Source organism: Xenopus tropicalis, chromosome 4, assembly GCF_000004195.4.
Source record: "Xenopus tropicalis strain Nigerian chromosome 4, UCB_Xtro_10.0, whole genome shotgun sequence".
Taxonomy (NCBI): Eukaryota; Metazoa; Chordata; class Amphibia; order Anura; family Pipidae; genus Xenopus; species Xenopus tropicalis.
The window spans coordinates 59,031,857-59,052,210 of NC_030680.2; the positions used below are offsets into that span (position 1 = coordinate 59,031,857).

At 39.2% G+C, this 20,354-nt stretch overlaps 1 protein-coding gene across 1 annotated transcript in view; it reads right to left on the reverse strand.

Moving 5' to 3' along the window:
- Positions 1–20,354, reverse strand: part of LOC100486125 (serine/threonine-protein kinase Nek11) — a 149,763-nt gene that overhangs the window by 125,497 nt on the left and 3,912 nt on the right. The window lies entirely within an intron of this gene.

A 20,354-nucleotide genomic window follows, 5' to 3' on the forward strand; every position in this document is an offset into this window, starting at 1 on the left:
AGTATTCGTTTCCTTATACTGTTCTCTTTATTAGGCCTTAGAGAATATCTCCAATGGAAAAAAACGGAAATGTACCTGCAAACTTTTTTTTTTATCCGTTAGATATTGCCTGCATCCGTATGCTACAGTATGTGAAACTGCTTGATTGGCAACCCAACTTGTGTAGCATTAATATGTGTCCCTTCCTGAACACTAAGGGGCTGATTTACTAACCCACGAATCCGAATTGGAAAAATTCCGATTGGACGAACATTTTGCGACTTTTTCGTATTTTTTGAGATTTTTTTTCGCCGCCGTTACGACTTTTCGTTAATTGTCGCGACTTTTTCGTAACCATTACGACTTGCGCGAATTGTCGCGACTTTTTCTTAGCCATTACGATTTGCTCGTATCTTGTCGCGACTTTTTCGTATTGAGCGCTCGTAAACTGCGGGCAAAACTTTCAGACTTAGCATGATTTTGGAAGCCTCCCATAGGACTTAATGGCACTCTGCAGCTCCAACCTGGCCCAAGAAATGTCACCATACTGAAGCTTGAATGAATCCGAAACTTTCGTACTCGGCGCGAAGGCTACGAAAAAGTCGCGACAATTCGCACAAGTCGTAACGCTACGAAAAAGTTGCGTCAATTTGCGGAAAAAATCGCAAAATAACGATCATTACAAAAAAAACGCATTCGGATGCCTTCGGACTGTTCGTGGATTAGTAAATCAGCCCCTAAGGTTTTATTTGGGCATTTAGTTGCTGTAAATAGAGCAATGCTGTTTATTGCTGGCACTTTTACCAGGAATCATCTGTGCTGTTATGTTTTCCACTCCAAGGGTTATAAAAATATCACCGTCTTAACCTGAGAAATGCAAGAGGGCAGTGCCAAGTGTGACCTGATATATTCAGCTTTTTTACTGTTAAAAGGAAAGACTTATAAAGAGTTAATCTCAAGCTGCAGGCATACCTTCAGTTGTCTCAATAGTGCCCTTAAGTCTCCCAATATTTCACCTGTTCAGATGATCAGAAGCCAAACAGGAAGAAAAAACACTGAGCTGTGTAAAGAAAGTTCCCATAATGCCTCAGTCCTGCACCAAGACCGACACCAAGGGTTATATTTATCATGCTGTGTAAAAAGTGGAGTGAAGCATAGCTGGTTATTAGATTTCAACAGTTAGAAAATCAAAGCAAAGCATCTGATTGGCTGCTATGAGCAACATCACTGGTGATGTTTTACTCCACTTTTTACACAGCATGATAAATATACACCCAGGTGTACATGCTCAGTTAGTTAGACTATGAGTCAGCTTCCTGCTGATTGGCTCATATCCACATTCCAAAGGGGGGGGGAGTGAGTTCTTAGCATTCTTGAGGGAGGGGGGAGCAGGAGAAGGGAGAAAGCAGAGAGCTGCTTGTCTCTGGCACATGAATTACAGACACAAGAAATCTTTTGACAGAGAAGTCAGTGCAGCATTTCTGTGAGTGCTTATGGCTGTATTTACATAGACCTTTCTGATAAAGCTTACTTAGTTTTTACCTTTCTTTCTCCTTTAAAAACGGAGCTGCCAGCTGTACCATTCCTATATACCAACAGGATTTAGTGATGGGTGAAATGTTTCGCCAGGCACGGATTTGCGGATCCATTGGCGGATTTTTTCGCGAAACGGCTGAAAAAATTTGCCGCATAAAAATTTGCTACATGTCTAAAAATTGTCGCCGGTGTCAGAAAAGAATAGTCGCGGGCATCAAAAGAATAGCCACGTGACAAAATAATAGCCGCGTGCGACAAAAGAATAGCCGTGCGACAAAATAATAGCCGCGGTCGACAAAAGCATAGCCGTGCGACAAAATAATAGCCGCGGGCAACAATTTTTTTTGCCTCATGACATTTTCGCCGTTTCGCTAGTTTTTCGCCCTTTCACGGATCTTTTGAAAGATTCGCGAATTTTTCGGCGAAGCGAAACGGAACAGATTCGCTCATCACTAACAGGAATGTTTTTTGTTAGAAGATCTTCAGTTGGCACCCTGTAATAATCTCTCTGCAACGGAAATCCTCATGTACCATGAATATGTCTCTTTCAATTTGCCTTTTTATAGCCTTTGCTTTGTCTTATTTGGGTAACTTTTCTGTAGAATAAATTTTTTTTATTTACCTTACTTCTTTAGTTAAGCGATTGTTCTCCTTTAAAGAAGAAGGAAAGGCTAAGTCACTTGGGGTGCCAAAATGTTAGGCACCCCCAAGTGACTTAGATCGCTTACCTTCTACCCCAGGCTGGTGCCCCTGTATGGAGAAAACAGCACCAGCCTGGGGTAGCAGTGATCGCTTCCTCCTCCCTCTCTCGCTGCGCGCGCATGCGCAGTAGAGTGAAAAGCCGAACTTTAACAGAGAAGTCGGCTTTTTCACTCTACTGCGCATGCGCTGGACTCGGAGTCCAGGGGAAAGGGAGGCGGAAGGAGGAAGCGAATCGCCCCATGTGCCCCAGGCTGGTGCGGTTTTCTCCTAATAGGGGCACCAGCCCGGGGTACGAGGTAAGCAATTCAAGTCACTTGGGGGTGCTTAACATTTTAGCACCCCCAAGTGACTTAGCCTTTCCTTCCCCTTTAAGCCCTTTAATCTTAGTGTGAGAAGCTATGCGTAGTCCTTACAGAGAAGTCATTTGCAAGGATTCCTAGACCCTGGGTCAAAAGGTCTACAAGAGTTTTAAAGTGTGTCATTTAAAAAAAAAATAGAACATTAATAGAATAATAAAAAAAATAAAACAAGTAAGAAGTAAAATGTAATCTGACCCAACCCCAGTGTATTTTGTGGAGGGAATAATAGCATAGTATGTCTGACTATCTGGCAGAGATTCTTAAGAAGGCCTCCCCAGTCCTAATTACTCTGTTTGCAGTAATAACAAATATGCAAAGGAATTCTTGAAATAACTACCCCAGTTCTACCTGTATATAAACAACTTATTGTATTACTGTAACTACGTATATAAGCTAAGTGCAATTTACCAGTCCATCTATAGGGCCCGATTCACTAAAGTCCGAAATAAGGAGGGATATTCATAGCATGCGTTAAAAATCTTATCACTTCTTATTTTTTGTGAGTTAACGCTCGATACACTAAAAGGACACTTGTCATAATTAAGAAGCGATGTTCTTGGCGTTATTTATCTTGCAATTACATATTTTCAAGCGATATATTACACAGTGTGCGACATACTAGCGTTCTGAAAATCACCATTTCCCTGAAAACTGGAGGATGCATCACTCTAGGGCCAACACACACTTGAAAAAAAATACGGCTGCAAACTCCGAAATTTTCTTTAAGTACCGCCTACCCCAAGTAGGTGTTAATATTTGCACAGATCAACGCAATATTTTGCGCGTTTAATGTTTCATATGTGTTTGTGAATCATGCGTTAGTACTATTCTATTCGCTAATCAACAAAATGCGTTAGAAATAATGCTTTTCGATGATGCGGTTTTTTGCGCATGCGATATGCGGATTAACGCATGTGACCTCAACTCTTTGCCGCAACCGAGATATATTTGATGTGATTGCGACTTTTTTGACACAACTTTTTCCTCACTCTGTGATTTTTTTTATGCAGGATTCTGCTGGAGAATCTGACAGTATTTCTTGAATACTTTGTAGAACCCCATTTTTAGCAAAAAAAAGGTTTAAAAGTGTAATTTGCTATGACCTCAGGGACAATTGCTACAGCACTACATGCCTCCCTGCCTGCCCCTCGTAAATACAGTACTGCCCAATGGAGGCAGTGCTCCATGGTAGTAATTATGGTCTCTGTTCTCCATTGTGGAGTGCAGAGACAATATAAAACAATATAAAATAAAGTATGAAAGACATGGTGGATGCAATTTGTCCTATACAGAACATTCATCTTTCATACATTTAGTGAAATGTAATCAATATTAAAAGAAGAGTTTAACACTGTTTTGCTCTCCTCTGGAGTTCTAAAACTGCAGGCATCCCCCACACACAATTTAAATTAATCATTCCTATAAGAAAGGTTACACAGTTTCCCTAATAAATGTATGAAGTGCTTGAACAAGCCACTGGCCAAGTAATGCCTTTAGACAGTCTTAATTCTACTGTATTGGGTAAGGCTGGATACATGTATTGTCTAGTTTTTGCCTTAACCAGCAAGTTGAAAAAAATCTGAACATATGTGCAACTACGTTTGTCAGGGTTCTATGGGTAGTCTATCCTACCGAACTTGCAATGTACCTCCCTAATCTTTCTGCACCATCCACAATTCTGCATCAAGCAGGGGAGTGTAATTATAGGCCCCTTAGATCTATACCTGCCTTCTATCACTCAGAACATCATTCATTTACTTTCTCATGAATTGCCTCTTCTACTGGCAATGTCTATGTTTGTTATTTCTCTTTTACATGAGATTCCCATGTAATTTGTTCCCATTGGCCAACATGCTTTACTCCAACAAGCAGCTGCACTTGGCCAGATTTGGCCAGCATACATTATGATACCCTTTAGATTATTTAGCTCCTTGTAAGCACATACTCTTTATAGAACCTAGGAATATTCTGGCTCACTGGACAGGCAGTATCCCAAGCATGATGCTTAAGATCCACACAACAAAGGAAAAAAAAACTCCTTAAAGAATGTTGCTTCCATGGGTTATAAACCCTTATGTACTGTAAGTATAAGGTTTCATGTCTGAGCTAAGCATATTGCACAGCAAGTAGGCAATACAGTTTCAGTGCCCATTACACTACAGGTAAGGAAAGTGATCCCAAAATGTGATAATGCAGTAGAGTGCTCTTTTCCCCAGACTATGGCTTCTCTCAAACTGCAGGCTAGTTTGACAATAAAGTTTTATACAATACTATCTGATTTTAGCCTACACTGAAATATTCTAGTGACTAGTGAAGGCTAACATTTTAGAAACTCAACTCTTCTCTTTTTGGTTTCATAATTTTACCTTAAATAAAAAATCAATCAAAATATTTGTTGTGACCAAAGGTAATTGCTGCATTAAAGTCTTCCTGGGTCTCAATTATGTGTAACCTCATCATTGACACAAGCACTAGCCTTAGACTTGCATCATGAACAATTCCCTGTATTGTGTCCCAAGCATTGGTTTGTCATTTTGAGATGCTTAATTGGTTTGGGAATATTTGGGAGTTCCAATTCCCCTTGATTTAATTGGCCTGTGCTATTCCCCATTGTGCCTTCAGCCTGCTGATTGTAAAGAGACCTTTGGATATCTGTCTTGCTGAGAAAGTTAATTGCTGAAACTACCAATGCACACTAAAAACAGATTAAGAACTGATTGTTCTGCCTGAGCCTGAGCAATGTGGCTGTAAGAAATACATAGAAACTAACTACTACAGAAGATTAATCCAGTAAAACTAGGAATGATAAGCAAATAAGCAAAACTGCAAAATCAAATGCCTGGATATGTGCGGTGCAACTTTTAATCTGCCTTTATCTTGTGTCATTGTTTATGAATTTTAATTTTCTATACAATAATATATATAAAAAGCAATTTGGACACAGCAGAGGGGCCCTCTGACTCTCCATCTGTTGCTGAGTTACAACTGAAGCATTCCACCAACAGGGGGAAGCTGATGGGCCACAAGTTGCATATCTCTAAGCTACAAGTTTTTGAAAGCTGTTTTTTCTGCCCCGCATGGTCCCAAGCCCCCTCTTTTCTAACTAATTTATCTCATTGTCTAGGCCACAGCTCCATTAACCTTCCACCGCATGTAACCCCATAGTTACATACTCCCACTGTCACAAAATTAGAAACAATATTTATATTCTTATCACTCTGTATACTCTACTTATTAACCTAGCTATTCTGAAAATAGTTAATTACTTCCGTAGTTATTTTATAATGTAGCCAATGAGTGATTTGCAGTTATTGAACAGTAATATCATTGAACATGCATGGTACAAGCGGATGTGGCCTGGGTTCAGGCCAATGATTGCATTGTGAACCTAGGAATATTAATATGAGCACACTGTATAACAGACCCCTTATCTGGTCCTCTCCCTGATACCCCTGTTACATCCCTGTGCCTGTATGTTCAAGAATCATTATTTTGTAATTATGTTTAAATATAGTGCCTCTTTGTGAGGACTTGGCTGTAATATTGATTGAACACATTAAAATGTTGAAAAAATTAGACTATTTTAAACAGATAAATGACTATGGATTCTTTAAAAACCCATAAATACCAAGAAATACTTTTTATCGCTGCATAAATACTATGTACTTTTCACTTACAATAACTAAATCTGTAAACATGAATCAATATAAATTTTGATGGTAGTGGGCAGGATCATTTATCTAAAAGCCTAAAAAAGATTATGGCTATACTACTAATGTGTTACTATACACGCCAAAAGATTCAACAGCTCAATTCATGTATTCAAAATAGGCAACAGGAGGAGGATCTTGGTAGTCTGTGTGCCAGTGGCTTGCTCAGCATGCTCTGGGCTGTTGACAAACTTAGGGTAGGGTTGCCACCTTTGTGGAGTTCCAAACTCAGACAAAAGTGTGTGCGTGATGGTGTCAATGCTGTGCATTGCTGACGTCATTAAATAAACTGAGAATAGGGGGCGGGGGATGGGGCGGCCTCTGGGCACCTTAATTAGAGCGTTGCCAATTATCTTGCTGTAGGGCCCAATAACCAGTCATTCCACTGCTGGAGATGTAGAAGATACTACATGTAGTTCATGTATGAGGCCTTTAATTAACATTGTAGAAGAAAAACAATTACTAACCCTGACCCCAACTACAGATCCTCCTACCACCCAGCTGCCCACACAAAAAAACACCAGGAAGCAGGCATCATAGTGTGAACAGTTAGCAAGTTTCTTATTGTTTGGCTTAAGTACATGTGAACAGGTAAACCCAACTACCTTGTTCTGGAGAATGCCAGGGGCTGTGCAACTCCTGGGGATGGAGGGGTCTCTGCCTAAACTCATATCAGTCATAATCAGACTTCATTCTTACCAATGTACTAATAAGTAAATTCATTTGTGTTCAAAGTATAAACCTTAAACACCTGCCTACCGCTGTCATGTTGTCATTTCTTGACACTTAAAGTATCATACTAGAGAAGATAATTTTACCCTGTATATGTAATGATGTTAATGTACACTGTCTTGAAAATGTATACATTAAACTCTCATAATATGGTATAAACTAAAAAGTGAAAAAAAATCTGCCCCAAATCTCACTCTTTTAATCTGAGACTGAGCCATTTAATATAATGTACTTTTTTCTAAACCCTATGCATATTTATATTTCCAACATTCCAATCATTGCCACAATTCAGATTCTAATTTTATTTACATGATGCTATCACAATTTTACTCACATTATTCCCTAGATCTTACTTTTCCTCTCTGTTGTTTATTGCAGTTGGTTCATAGTTTAATTATCTTCTTGAAACTTGATTGCTCTTTCCCTTCTGCTACTAAAGCCCTTCTTCTGGCACATAAAATATTTGTATTTATATTAGAATTTATCTCCCTCAGGTTCAGCTCAGGATAATCTATTATCAATCCAGTTCCTCTGCTTTACAGACAAAACACTTCTTTCTAATTGCTCCATGTTTATTGAATCCCCTTCCTCCTGAAGTTGAGCAACCTTTACAGCCTTTATAAAACCACATCTTAGAAACTATTTTCTAAAGAAATCTTTCCAGCTGGATTCATATTGAGATACTGGTTGCAACCACATTCACATTTGTTTAATGGCTTTTCTCTGTGGATCTCCTCTCTTATATAGATAGCAATCCCTTTTAGCCATATTGTTTTGTGTATCCTGAGCGTTTGCTAGATCTACTTATTTGAACCGCAGTTTGTAAATAGTTCTCAATAACTCCTGAAGCTTTCCAGGCTACATTCGGGAGAATTAAACAGAGAGGAAAAGTAAACTTTATTTCAAAAAAGTTAAATGAACTAGGGGTTTGCTACAGGAGGCCATGAAGCTATACCTTAAAATTGTTTCCTGGCATTTATTGACATCCATGAGGTAACAGAAAATGCTATTTTCATGATCCTTTATTTGTATATCACCAGCATATTCCTTAAAGGAGAATGCAAGTCAAAATTTAAAAAGCATACTGCCCAATAGTCCTCCTATTGTTTAGTAAAAATGCCACACTTTTGGCTCACCTAATCAAATATTTACTCAGTCACACTTACTTCACATTTTCTAGAACAGGCAGCCATCTCTAAAAAGGTATTCTCCCTTCCTTTCCCTCCTTGCTTCATACTGCACATGTGTTTCATTCCCTCCCCCCCCCTCCCCTCTGCCAGATACAGTGGTGTGAAAAACTATTTGCCCCCTTCCTGATTTCTTATTCTTTTGCATGTTTGTCACACAAAATGTTTCTGCTCATCAAACACATTTAACTATTAGTCAAAGATAACACAAGTAAACACAAAATGCAGTTTTTAAATGAGGGTTTTTATTATTTAGGGAGAAAAAAATCCAAACCTACATGGCCCTGTGTGAAAAAGTAATTGCCCCCTGAACCTAATAACTGGTTGGGCCACCCTTAGCAGCAATAACTGCAATCAAGCGTTTGCGATAACTTGCAACGAGTCTTTTACAGCGCTCTGGAGGAATTTTGGCCCACTCATCTTTGCAGAATTGTTGTAATTCAGCTTTATTTGAGGGTTTTCTAGCATGAACCGCCTTTTTAAGGTCATGCCACAACATCTCAATAGGATTCAGGTCAGGACTTTGACTAGGCCACTCCAAAGTCTTCATTTTGTTTTTCTTCAGCCATTCAGAGGTGGATTTGCTGGTGTGTTTTGGGTCATTGTCCTGCTGCAGCACCCAAGATCGCTTCAGCTTGAGTTGACGAACAGATGGCCGGACATTCTCCTTCAGGATTTTTTGGTAGACAGTAGAATTCATGGTTCCATCTATCACAGCAAGCCTTCCAGGTCCTGAAGCAGCAAAACAACCCCAGACCATCACACTACTGCCACCATATTTTACTGTTGGTATGATGTTCTTTTTCTGAAATGCTGTGCTACTTTTACGCCAGATGTAACGGGACACGCACCTTCCAAAAAGTTCAACTTTTGTCTCGTCGGTCCACAAGGTATTTTCTCAAAAGTCTTGGCAATCATTGAGATGTTTTTTAGCAAAATTGAGACGAGCCTTAATGTTCTTTTTGCTTAAAAGTGGTTTGCGCCTTGGAAATCTGCCATGCAGGCCGTTTTTGCCCAGTCTCTTTCTTATGGTGGAGTCATGAACACTGACCTTAATTGAGGCAAGTGAGGCCTGCAGTTCTTTAGATGTTGTCCTGGGGTCTTTTGTGGCCTCTCGGATGAGTTGTCTCTGCGCTCTTGGGGTAATTTTGGTCGGCCGGCCACTCCTGGGAAGGTTCACCACTGTTCCATGTTTTTGCCATTTGTGGATAATGGCTCTCACTGAGGTTCGCTGGAGTCCCAAAGCTTTAGAAATGGCTTTATAACCTTTACCAGACTGATAGATCTCAATTACTTTTGTTCTCATTTGTTCCTGAATTTCTTTGGATCTTGGCATGATGTGTAGCTTTTGAGGTGCTTTTGGTCTACTTCTCTGTGTCAGGTAGCTCCTATTTAAGTGATTTCTTGATTGAAACAGGTGTGGCAGTAATCAGGCCTGGGGGTGACTACAGAAATTGATATTGAAATTGAAAATTTAAATTGATAAACCACAGTTAAGTTATTTTTTAACAAGGGGGGCAATCACTTTTTCACACTGGGCCATGTAGATTTGGAATTTTTTTTCTCCCTTAATAACGTAAACCTTCATTTAAAAACTGCATTTTGTGTTCAATTATGTTATCTTTGACTAATAGTTAACGGTTTTTGATGAGCAGAAACATTTAAGTGTGACAAACATGCAAAAGAATAAGAAATCAGGAAGGGGGCAAATAGTTTTTCACACCACTGTATGCTTCTGATTGGCTGGTGGGTATGTGTAGCTCAGAACAGGAGACCGGATACAAGTTACACACATGCTCAGAGAATAGGAAGGCTGCTGCTGGCACCTACAGGATGGGGAGAGAGATTTCAGTGATGTCACTGTAGTCTTCACAGTTCTGTAGGCTGCCAGCACCATATCTCAGAGAAGCAAGCAGGGATCTGGGAATTTAGATATGCAGTAAGTACTTAAAAAGAATGCCTTTAGACTTACTTTTAATTTATATTAACCTTTCATTGTCCTTTAACGCTTTACAGAGATTATACAACATTCACATCAGTCCCTGGCTCAGTGGAACTTACACTCTAAAGTCAGTATCACATTCACACAATGCATGATGGTCAGTTTTCATCAGAAGCCAGTAAACTAGCATGTATGTCTTTTAAGTGAGGAAGGACACTAAAGCACCTCGGGGTGAGCTGGCTAAAATCAAACCAAGGACCCCAGCGCTACAACATATCAATGCTAACCACTGTGCCACTGTGCTATAGTAATAGAAAAGTTAGAATATTTTGCTTTATAACATTTGTTTCCTGAATATACAGTGTATCTTTGTTATTTGTACCTTAGGAGGGAGATTTTCACACAGCGCAGCTGAGAGATATTTTGGGACTTGTCAAAGGATATATAGCCGATTCAGAAGTTCAAGCTTCCACCCATGCCTATTTGGTATGCCAGGTCTCTTTGAGATCCATTATTTAAGGCTATAACTAGAAGAAATTCTAAACTAGCAGAAATTATTTGAACTGAGAGTTTCTGATTTTTCTCCTTCTGTATTCAAAAACACCTACAGATCTGCATGCAGGGCAGTACAATGGTTAATGTATTAGAATAGCTATTTAGAGGATATTTTGTGCATATGTGTTTTGTTGATCAGTGGCAGTCATGTATGTGCTTTCAAAGGTGCAACATGACTTTCTAAATATAGGCAGTGAAAGTGTAATATCTATTAATAAAAGCAACCAGAGGCAGTCTTGCATGTACATGTGTCTGAGCTGAAATGTGCTAAAGGGACATACAGAAAAACTGGATGTTAAGCTGTCACATATTTAATGCAGAGAGACTACCAGTTGAATAACTTAAGATCCATGGGTCCAAGTGCTGAATTTGGTGTGGTCCCCTTATTTAGGTCACCAAAACAAAAGTGCCCCCGACCATTACATACTTCATTTTCTCCTCTCCATCACCACATTTGCATGTGAGATCACAAACGCCTTAACAACACAGTTATACCCTTGTCGGACAAGTATTGCTATTTTGTTGCCACAGAGCCCACCAATTAATTTATTGGTGTATGTCTCCATCCCCCCCCCCCCAGGCTTTTTGGGCCCTTTGCCCAAAACATTTTACCGGTAAGTAGCCCAAAGACATCACCCAAAATGATGTAATTGCCCTCCACAATACCCTAAAAAACCACCTGATATATATATTTATATTATTACTGGCAATATTGCTGATATTTCAAGAAGATATAGTAACTGAAAGATATATGCACCTGTCTAATTTACACATGTACCCTGTTCATATTCACAAAGGGGAAAAAAACTGTTCTAAGTTAGAAGCCTATTCCATATTTCAATCAGAGCTAGTCTAGTTACAGAGCACTCCTGTCATCCTGGCAGAATTAGACCTCACCTCGCTGAGCTGCAGATAACTTCTCAAATTGAAATACAGGGAAAGAGGATTTCATTGAAATGAGAGAGATAGTAAATTACATTCAGCTACTTGGAGAAGCTGACAGATTAAATTTAATACTGTGTCAATCCCAGCTACAACTTTCATAGTGCAAAACGTAATTTTACATTCTCCCAGACTCAGTGGGCTGTATTTACATGATGGCTAGTCATGATAAAGTATACATTTGATTGCCTTTGGCCTCAAAGAAAGCAATGTTCCTGGTAGCCAGTGATAACTTTTAGTGCAGTAACCTAAAAGTAATATCAGACATATAGCGGGTTAAGCAGAACAAAGCACTAAGCCTCATTTATGAAAGAAAAGGCAATGCACTCAGTGCAAAAGCAGATAAAAAAGTGCCCTGTGTACTTTGCAGGTGCCCTGCTTCTTGTGCCTTGCAATACAGCTTTATGTGCTCCTACAATTTAGTTTAAATAGCTGTGCCTCACCTACATGCAGTGCTATCTATGTTTGGGTGGTAGGCCCCGGAACATCCTCTAGCTTACTTGCAATTCAGAATACAATCTAGAAATATTTAGAGTCCTGTACTAAGCACCTGTGTATGGCTAAATTTTTTATCAGGTAACGTATGCAAAGGGCAGCTTGCCCCGCCAATAACACAGGCAACAAGCACCCATAGATGGACCCAGTTTTGGGCTTATGGCTCTTGGGTTGGTAAATTAGCCTAAGTTTAAACTAGGTCTAGTAACCCATAGCAACCAATTAAATGTTAGTTGCGAAGATGTTGACAACTAAGGGCTGCCTGCAAATCCCCAGAGAACATTTGAAGCAGAAGCCTAATATTACACATGGTAAACACAAGACTCTGGAGTAGGAAGCCATAGCAACCAATCAGTAATTAGCTCTGATCTGTCAACGTCAAGTAGATTAATGACAGTAAAATTCTGAATGTTTGCTATAGGTTGTGTCTCCAGAGAATAGTTTGCTCTAGTTTTGCAGATTTACCTGTTAATATGCGATCCTGCATCACTTAATATTGAAAGAAAAAGATTACATTGTACATCAACTAATAGTACATGAAAAGTGCACAATGTTATTCCATGCCACAGTTCTTCTCTGTTTAAGATTCTGGAAACTTCCAGAGCCAAAGCTTAAGATGTGGGTACCCAGACATTGACATAAGACTAAGACCCCCATTCAAAAGTGAAAAATATATGTATATTTCAGGGATTAACATGCATGCTTTGAACTGCAATGCCAAAGGTTTTTGGCGGTATGATAGAAATCATGGCTCAAAAATAACCTAAAGTAAATAATTCAATATCTAACAACTTAACATAATATAGTATATCCTTGATGCTTTTTAACAACAATTCTCCCCCAAATATTTCTTTGAACAGTGCAATTTCCTAAAGCCAATGGTTGCCCACCAAGATACCCTGCCCACGCATTCCAGCTTTGTGAGGCTCTCTCACTGTGTATTAGCCACTTTCTAACCCCACCTCTAGCTGATATCCTCACTCTATTAGATATCTTTAGACATCTTTCAGGCACTCACAGGTAGGGTTGCCTTACCAGTAAATATGATGCTTCATACCAATGTTATAAATAGGGCTGAAAGATAAAAATATTGGAAGACCAGTAGTTTTTCTTTCTTTTCATGGTGAGGGCAGTGAGGTTGTGGAATGCCCTTCCTAGAGATGTGGTAATGGCAGATTCTGTTAATGCCTTTAAGAGGGGCCTGGATGAGTTCTTGAACATAGTTACATAGTTACACAGTTACATAGGGTTGAAAAAAGACCATTGTCCATCAAGTTCAACCCATCCGAGTAAACCCAGCACACACAACCTATACTAACCAATCTATACACTCACATACATAAACTATATATATACAACCAGTAATACTAACTGTAGATATTAGTATCACAATAGCCTTGGATATTCTGATTGTTCAAGAACTCATCCAGGCCCCTCTTAAAGGCATTAACAGAATCTGCCATTACCACATCACTAGGAAGGGCATTCTCCAACCTCACTGCCCTCACCGTGAAAAACCACCTACGCTGCTTCAAATGGAAGCTCCGTTCCTCTAATCTAAAGGGGTGACCTCTGGTGCGTTGATTGTTTTTATGGGAAAAAAGAACATCCCCCAACTGCCTATAATCCCCTCTAATGTACTTGTACAGAGTAATCATGTCCCCTCGCAAGCGCCTCTTTTCCAGAGAAAACAACCCCAACCTCGACAGTCTAACCTCATAGCTTAAATCTTCCATCCCCCTTTACCAGTTTAGTTGCACATCTGCACTCTCTCCAGCTCATTAATATCCTTCTTAAGGACTGGAGCCCAAAACTGCACTGCATACTCAAGGTGAGGCCTTACCAGGGACCTATAAAGGGGCAAAATTATGTTCTCATCCCTTGAGTCAATGCCCTTTTTTATACAAGACATCACTTTATTTGCTGTAGTAGCCACAGAATGACACTGCCTGGAATTAGACAACTTGTGATCTAAAAAAACCCCTAGATCCTTCTCCATTAAGGATACCCCCAACACACTACCATTCAGTAGATAGTTCGCGTTTATATTATTCCTACCAAAGTGCATAACTTTGCACTTGTCAACAATGAACCTCATTTTCCAGTTTGCTGCCCAGTTTTCCAATTTTGTCAAATCGCTCAGCAAAGCGGCAGCATCCTGCATGGAACTTATAGTTTTGCACAATTTTGTGTCATCAGCAAAAATAGAAACAGTACTGTCTATGCCCACCTCCAGGTCATTAATAAACAAGTTAAAAAGCAAAGGACCAAGGACTGACCCCTGCGGTACTCCACTAACCACACTGGCCCAATTAGAACAATCAGAATATCCAAGGCTATTGTGATACTAATATCTACAGTTAGTATTAGTGGTTGTATATATAGTTTATGTATGTGAGTGTATAGATTGGTAGGTGTGGGTTGTGTGTGCTGGGTTTACTTGGATGGGTTGAACTTAATGGACTCTGGTCTTTTTTCAACCCTATGTAACTATGTAACTAACTATAACTATGTAACTTGGCCAGTTATTTTACCAGTCTGCAACATGAAAATGATACTAGATTCCAATGTTATTAAAGGGGTTGTTTACCTTCCAAACCCTATTTTCAGTTCAGGTGTTTTCAGATATTACACTGGCAATAAAGGCCTTTTTTTCTATTGCCTTTTACATTATATATGTGACCATTTCTCTAAAATTGAAGTTTAAACTTTAATGTTTTCTCTTTGGTGTTTCAGTCTGGCAGCTCAGTAATCCAGGTTCAGCCTCTGTTACATTGCTCAGCAGCATCTATGAAATGTTAGCAACTGTTGTATCAGTTATAAGTTGCCTTTAATGATACTCAGGGATTATGTTTAGAAGGGCCAAGAAATGCATCAACTAATGTATAAGATTAGAACTCTTTGCAGTCAGTTATTCGCCCCTTCCCCCACCTCCAGCAGCTTCAGGGAGACACCAGAAGGTGAAAAATTATACTTTAATCTTCAATATTAGAAAAACAGCAAACAAAGAGACACAAAAGCCAATATTTTCCCTGAAAAGGTGGCAACTCTAGATTTGATGCAGAGTCTTTAATATGCTCTTCGCACTGTAAGGTGTCCAGCTCCTAGTGAGCTCAGTCAGCTCTCCCCTAAATATACACATTAAACTGATTTATTATAGACATTGGGGGTCAGATCTAAACAATCCATAAGGCCAGTCTGTGTGAAGCTAATGTGAGCCAATAAATGCATGCACCACTTGGTGGCCACCCATCCTGCTAGTCATTAGCCAGCAGCAGTCATACATTGGAAAAGAGAGGGTTATGTGGGTTTGGAAAGTGTCAGATAGTGGGCTTGTATGGAGAACTACCCAGCTTTGTGTTCTATGTGGGTGTAACTGCCACCTACAGGAGAATGGGTCCTTTCAGGTAATATACAAACATACCCTGCCACTGCTAATATAAAGCTTTGCTTGCTCATATCTTTACAGTTTTACAGTTGAAAATGGCCCTCTATATATTGCCCTCTGTGTACCATGTTTTCAATTGCCCTGGCATAAACCAGTTCAAGCAGTTAGGATGATGGATCTTATTTTCAACACCTTTTGTATTTTTTAGGCCTGTATATCTACAGTAACCAGGCAAGACCCTTTAAGAATTAAACAAAAACATGGTATGTATATCCAAATTAAAGAAGCCATGCTTTTATAGCTGCTCTCCACATGCACCATCTGCTGTTTATATATCACTGATAGATTTGGCTATGAATATGTGATTTGGAAATTGTGCAAACACAGCTGAAGTCAAGCTGGACTGCTTTAATGAACTGCTATATAGATATTTGCCCTAGGTCCTCCAGGCCAGGGGGAGATCAGCATAATCCCCTTTATCTGCAATAACATTTGTAGGATGCATCCCCTAAAAGTGGGTTGTACCATTCCATTAATAGTTCTGCTGCAACAATTATGTGTTGAGGTCTACTGGTCCTAACAGTGGAATTTTGCACTGCACTTATCAGTATTTTAAAGTGGTCCCAAAAGCAAGGTCAGGGATTTCACCCACATAATAAATGTAACTTGTAACTGGAGTAGAATTTGATTGACAGGTAGCTGTCAAAAGATCGCCATGTTATTAAATATTTGTGACAATATTAGAAAGATTTATCTATATCAAATATCACAAATATCACTCTAGTTACTTACTACTTTCTGTCACTGCTCCATGTTAGGTGTATTGAAACCAAAAACTGCACAGTAATTAAGTAAATTAGTAATTAAAGCTTATTCATGCTTTTTTTTGTATTTTTTTGTGTTTTCCTTTGCTGGAGTAAAATTATGTTCACAGGCCTGGTCTTCTGCTGCCCTCTTCTGTTTACAGCATGAAGATGTCTGATCATTACTGGGTAAATAAACCCTTTATTATTATTATTATACTTTATTTATATAGCACTGGCATATTCTACAGCTCTTTACGGAGATTATACATCATTTACATCTGGGCCAGAACTAGAGGTAGGCAGAGTAGGCATGTGCCCAAGGTGCTACTAAGGAAGGGGGTTTACAATTTTAAAGCATGATTGGCTAGTACCTTTAACTGATGCTGCCCTGGAACTTCCTGCTCCTGATGTGTGATCAGAGCAGCCTGCAGGTGAATGGGAGCAGGACGGATGGAGATGGGTGAGATTGTTATGTGATCTGGTGATGGAAGATTGAGCTGGTGGGGGCAAGAGGTACTTGCCTTGAGTGCCAGTACCCTTTTGGCTTGGCCTTGATTCACATTACTAGTTGCTCCACCTGAGTTTAGTAATATGAAAGCAGTGTGCAAAACACAAAAATGGATGCAATTCTCTGTGTTTGTTATATCCATAACTCTGTATATTTTCCCAGAAGTGATGCCATGTTCATTAATAAAAAATGACGTGCAACTTAGCAAATTTCCATCTACTTTGGTAAATATTACTAGTTATGATGCACAGTTTTATTAGCATGGTATCATTTCCAGCATAACAGCATTAGCATGTGATTAGCTGGATACAAGTCAGTTGCATGTGTATACACAATATTGGAAAAAGGAAAACATGTTTTGTTTTTTTAAATGAATCAGTTAATAGCTAGCTTCTCCAGCATACTGTTGCACTGAAATCTGTTTTTTAAAAACACATTTTTTTTGTATTTCATTTTGAAATTTCACATGTGGCTAGCCATATTTTTTATTTCCCAGGGTATCACAGCCATGTGACCTGTGCTCTGATAAACTTTAGTCGCACTTTACTGCTGAGCTGCAAGTTAGAGTAATAATACTCCCCCTCCCATCAGCCAATCAGCAGAACAATGAGAAGCAAGATAGCAGCTCCCAGTAGGTATCAGAATAGCACTGAATAGTAAGAAATCCAAGTCCAGCTTGAGACTCCTTCAGTTACATGGGTGTAGGAGAAACAATAGGTTATCTTAAAGCAGTTCTAATGTGTAGCACTGGCTCTTTTTGAAAGCTCAGACTTGGGCACAATGCACTGAGATGCCTGCCTATACACCAATATTACAGCTAAAAAAAAACATTTGTTGTTTCAAGAATTAAGTTTTAAATGGTAGAGTGAACTATTTGCTACTAAACAGTGTAAGCTACAAATAAAAAGTACACCATAAAAATCACGACAGTATCCCTTTAAGTTGGCTGTCAGTTCAGGTCTTCCTTTGCTTTTGTACCCTGTACTTTGAACATTACATGGAATTCTTCAAGGTCCATCAGTGCAGGCTTGAACTAACACATTGGTGTTCAGCACAAGGCGTATGGGTGCAAATACCTTTTAAATAGCATTTAATTTAACTAGACTTTTTTGAGTTTTCTGGAAAAACTTGATATTTTTGTCCACCAAGTTGATGTGTTCAGTGAAGGCTGGAACCTCACATGCTTTAATGTGACCAATGACTTGAAGGTGTGAACAACTTGCAATGCTGCTTTGACATCCTTATCCTGGTGGTTTCACAGGAATTCACACTTCCAGTCATGTACTTTGAATGATTAACACCTGCATCAATGACAATCATGGTACCATTGGGATGGAATCATATTTTCTTACACCTGTGAGTTTCAGCCAACAGCTAACTGAAAAAGTTAAATTTAACCATTGTGATTGGATGTCTGTGACTGTGCTACACTTATTGGGTTAAATTCCAGGAAATTCCCTACCAGTCATTTAACCTGAGAAGCTACTTGGATGAGTGGTGAAACATTTTCCATAAAACTCAGAAAAGTCCAGTTGCTTTAGACTTAATTCTACTAGATACTGTATATAACATGACCTGGATGAATGGGAATCTTTATAGACAGGTGCCAAGCAGAACATTAAACACTTAAAGCCATAGGAAAGATGAAATCACCACGGGGTGCCAAATGATAGGAATCCCCTCAGTGATTAGTCACTTACCTGGTACCCTGGGCTGGTGCTCCTGTTATCAGAAAACTGCACCAGTCCATAGTAGTTGAGCGAGCACCACTGAACGATCTTTTTTAATATACTGTGCACCCGAACCAAAGAAGAAAGAAGCAGGAAGAATATTACTCTGTAGTGCTTGCTCAGCAGTATCCTGGCCAGGTGCAGTTTTCTGCAATCATGGGCACTGACCTGGCCTTCTCTTTTTACATTTTTACAGGGATAGATAAAAATATTACAGACTACACAGCCACAATAAATCCAACAGCCAAAAAAAAAACAGATGCATACCTCCCATTGGTCCCATTTCTTGTGGGACTGTCCTGCATCATGGTCTCAAAATGGGTGGAGAAAATGGGCAGAGTTTGGACAGATCAGGGCATGTTAAGGTATAACTGGGCATGGTTGAGCTGAACAGTTGCTTGGTCTTGTTGATTTGTCCCTATCCTGATCATTTAAATGGTAGGAGGTATGGCAATGGGAGAATACACACTGTGTATGATGCTATTAGACATATATAGAAAATTAGACTTTTTTTCATTTCTCCTACTATTTCATAGGTGGTCAGTGATTTTTGTGTTTCCGGAGGCAAATAAATATATTTTTTACACAAATTCTATCAGTATCCCAGCGCCATCTCATTTATGCCATGTATAATCCCCAAGAACACATGGCAGGGTAACTGCAGAAGTAACTCCATGTAAAATACCTCCCAGAATACCTTACTGAATAAAATGTAATAACCAAAAACACATTACAAGATAAATACAGTACCTACATATAAAAGTGCATTGTAGGATAAATATACTGTCAATTTCACGTTAAACGCATTGTAATTTTTTTAATAATAAGACATCAATTGAAAAGTTGCATTCAGGACCAAAAATGTTTTTCCTGTGTTTTTGAGCCATAACACAGAAGGGTCACAAGACAAGGTCTTTTTTTTGTTAATTAAGACATAATTGGTGTCTGTTTCTAGAAACAACGCATGGAGGCCCTTGTCAGATACAAGTATGGTTGCTATTGAAACAAAACAAACAGCATCTCATTCAGACAGAAAGGTAACTCATTAAGCAGCGAAACATAAGGAAGCAAAGAGAAAAACTTGCAGAGTCATGTCGGACCATGTGATATCCTAATACAAAGGAACGAAAGAATGTTCAGTAGCAGATGGGTATAGATTATAATTCCCAGCACAACACCATAGCACAGGCTGCCGTATTTCATTCCATTCTGTTTCCAGCTACCACAGATCAGTATTTAACTGCCCCTGTATGACTTTCCACCTCAGTGCTGCTACATCCCAAATTTCTAAAAGGTAATATCCATGACCAAAGCATGCTAGACAGACAATGTTTTCTGAATGTAATTGTTAGAGGAAACCATCCTGGTTTCTCCCTAAGCTCTAACACAGCAAAAAAATAAATTAAAAACTCATAAAATATTTAGAACATACACACAGAGAGCAATATAATAAACACAGCAAGCACTTTATACCAGTGGCTCCCAGGACACCATCATACAGTGCAGACTAGCATAGTTTAACTTCATGTCAAATCATCAATAGCATTAATACAAGTATACAGTATATAATAAAAGCTAAAATCCTCTGTGTATGCTGTTAAGGTAGCTTATTGTCAATCACCATTATGCTTTTCAATCCCTAACACCGTTCTGCTTTATAATGGTACAAATACATAAAGCCATGCCAGCCCAGAGGCTGTCTACTCTCTTGTGCCACTGAGTTCTAGCGTTAAAGAAAAGGCCAGAATTAAGTGGAATGTGCATTTGAATTACAAGGAAGCAG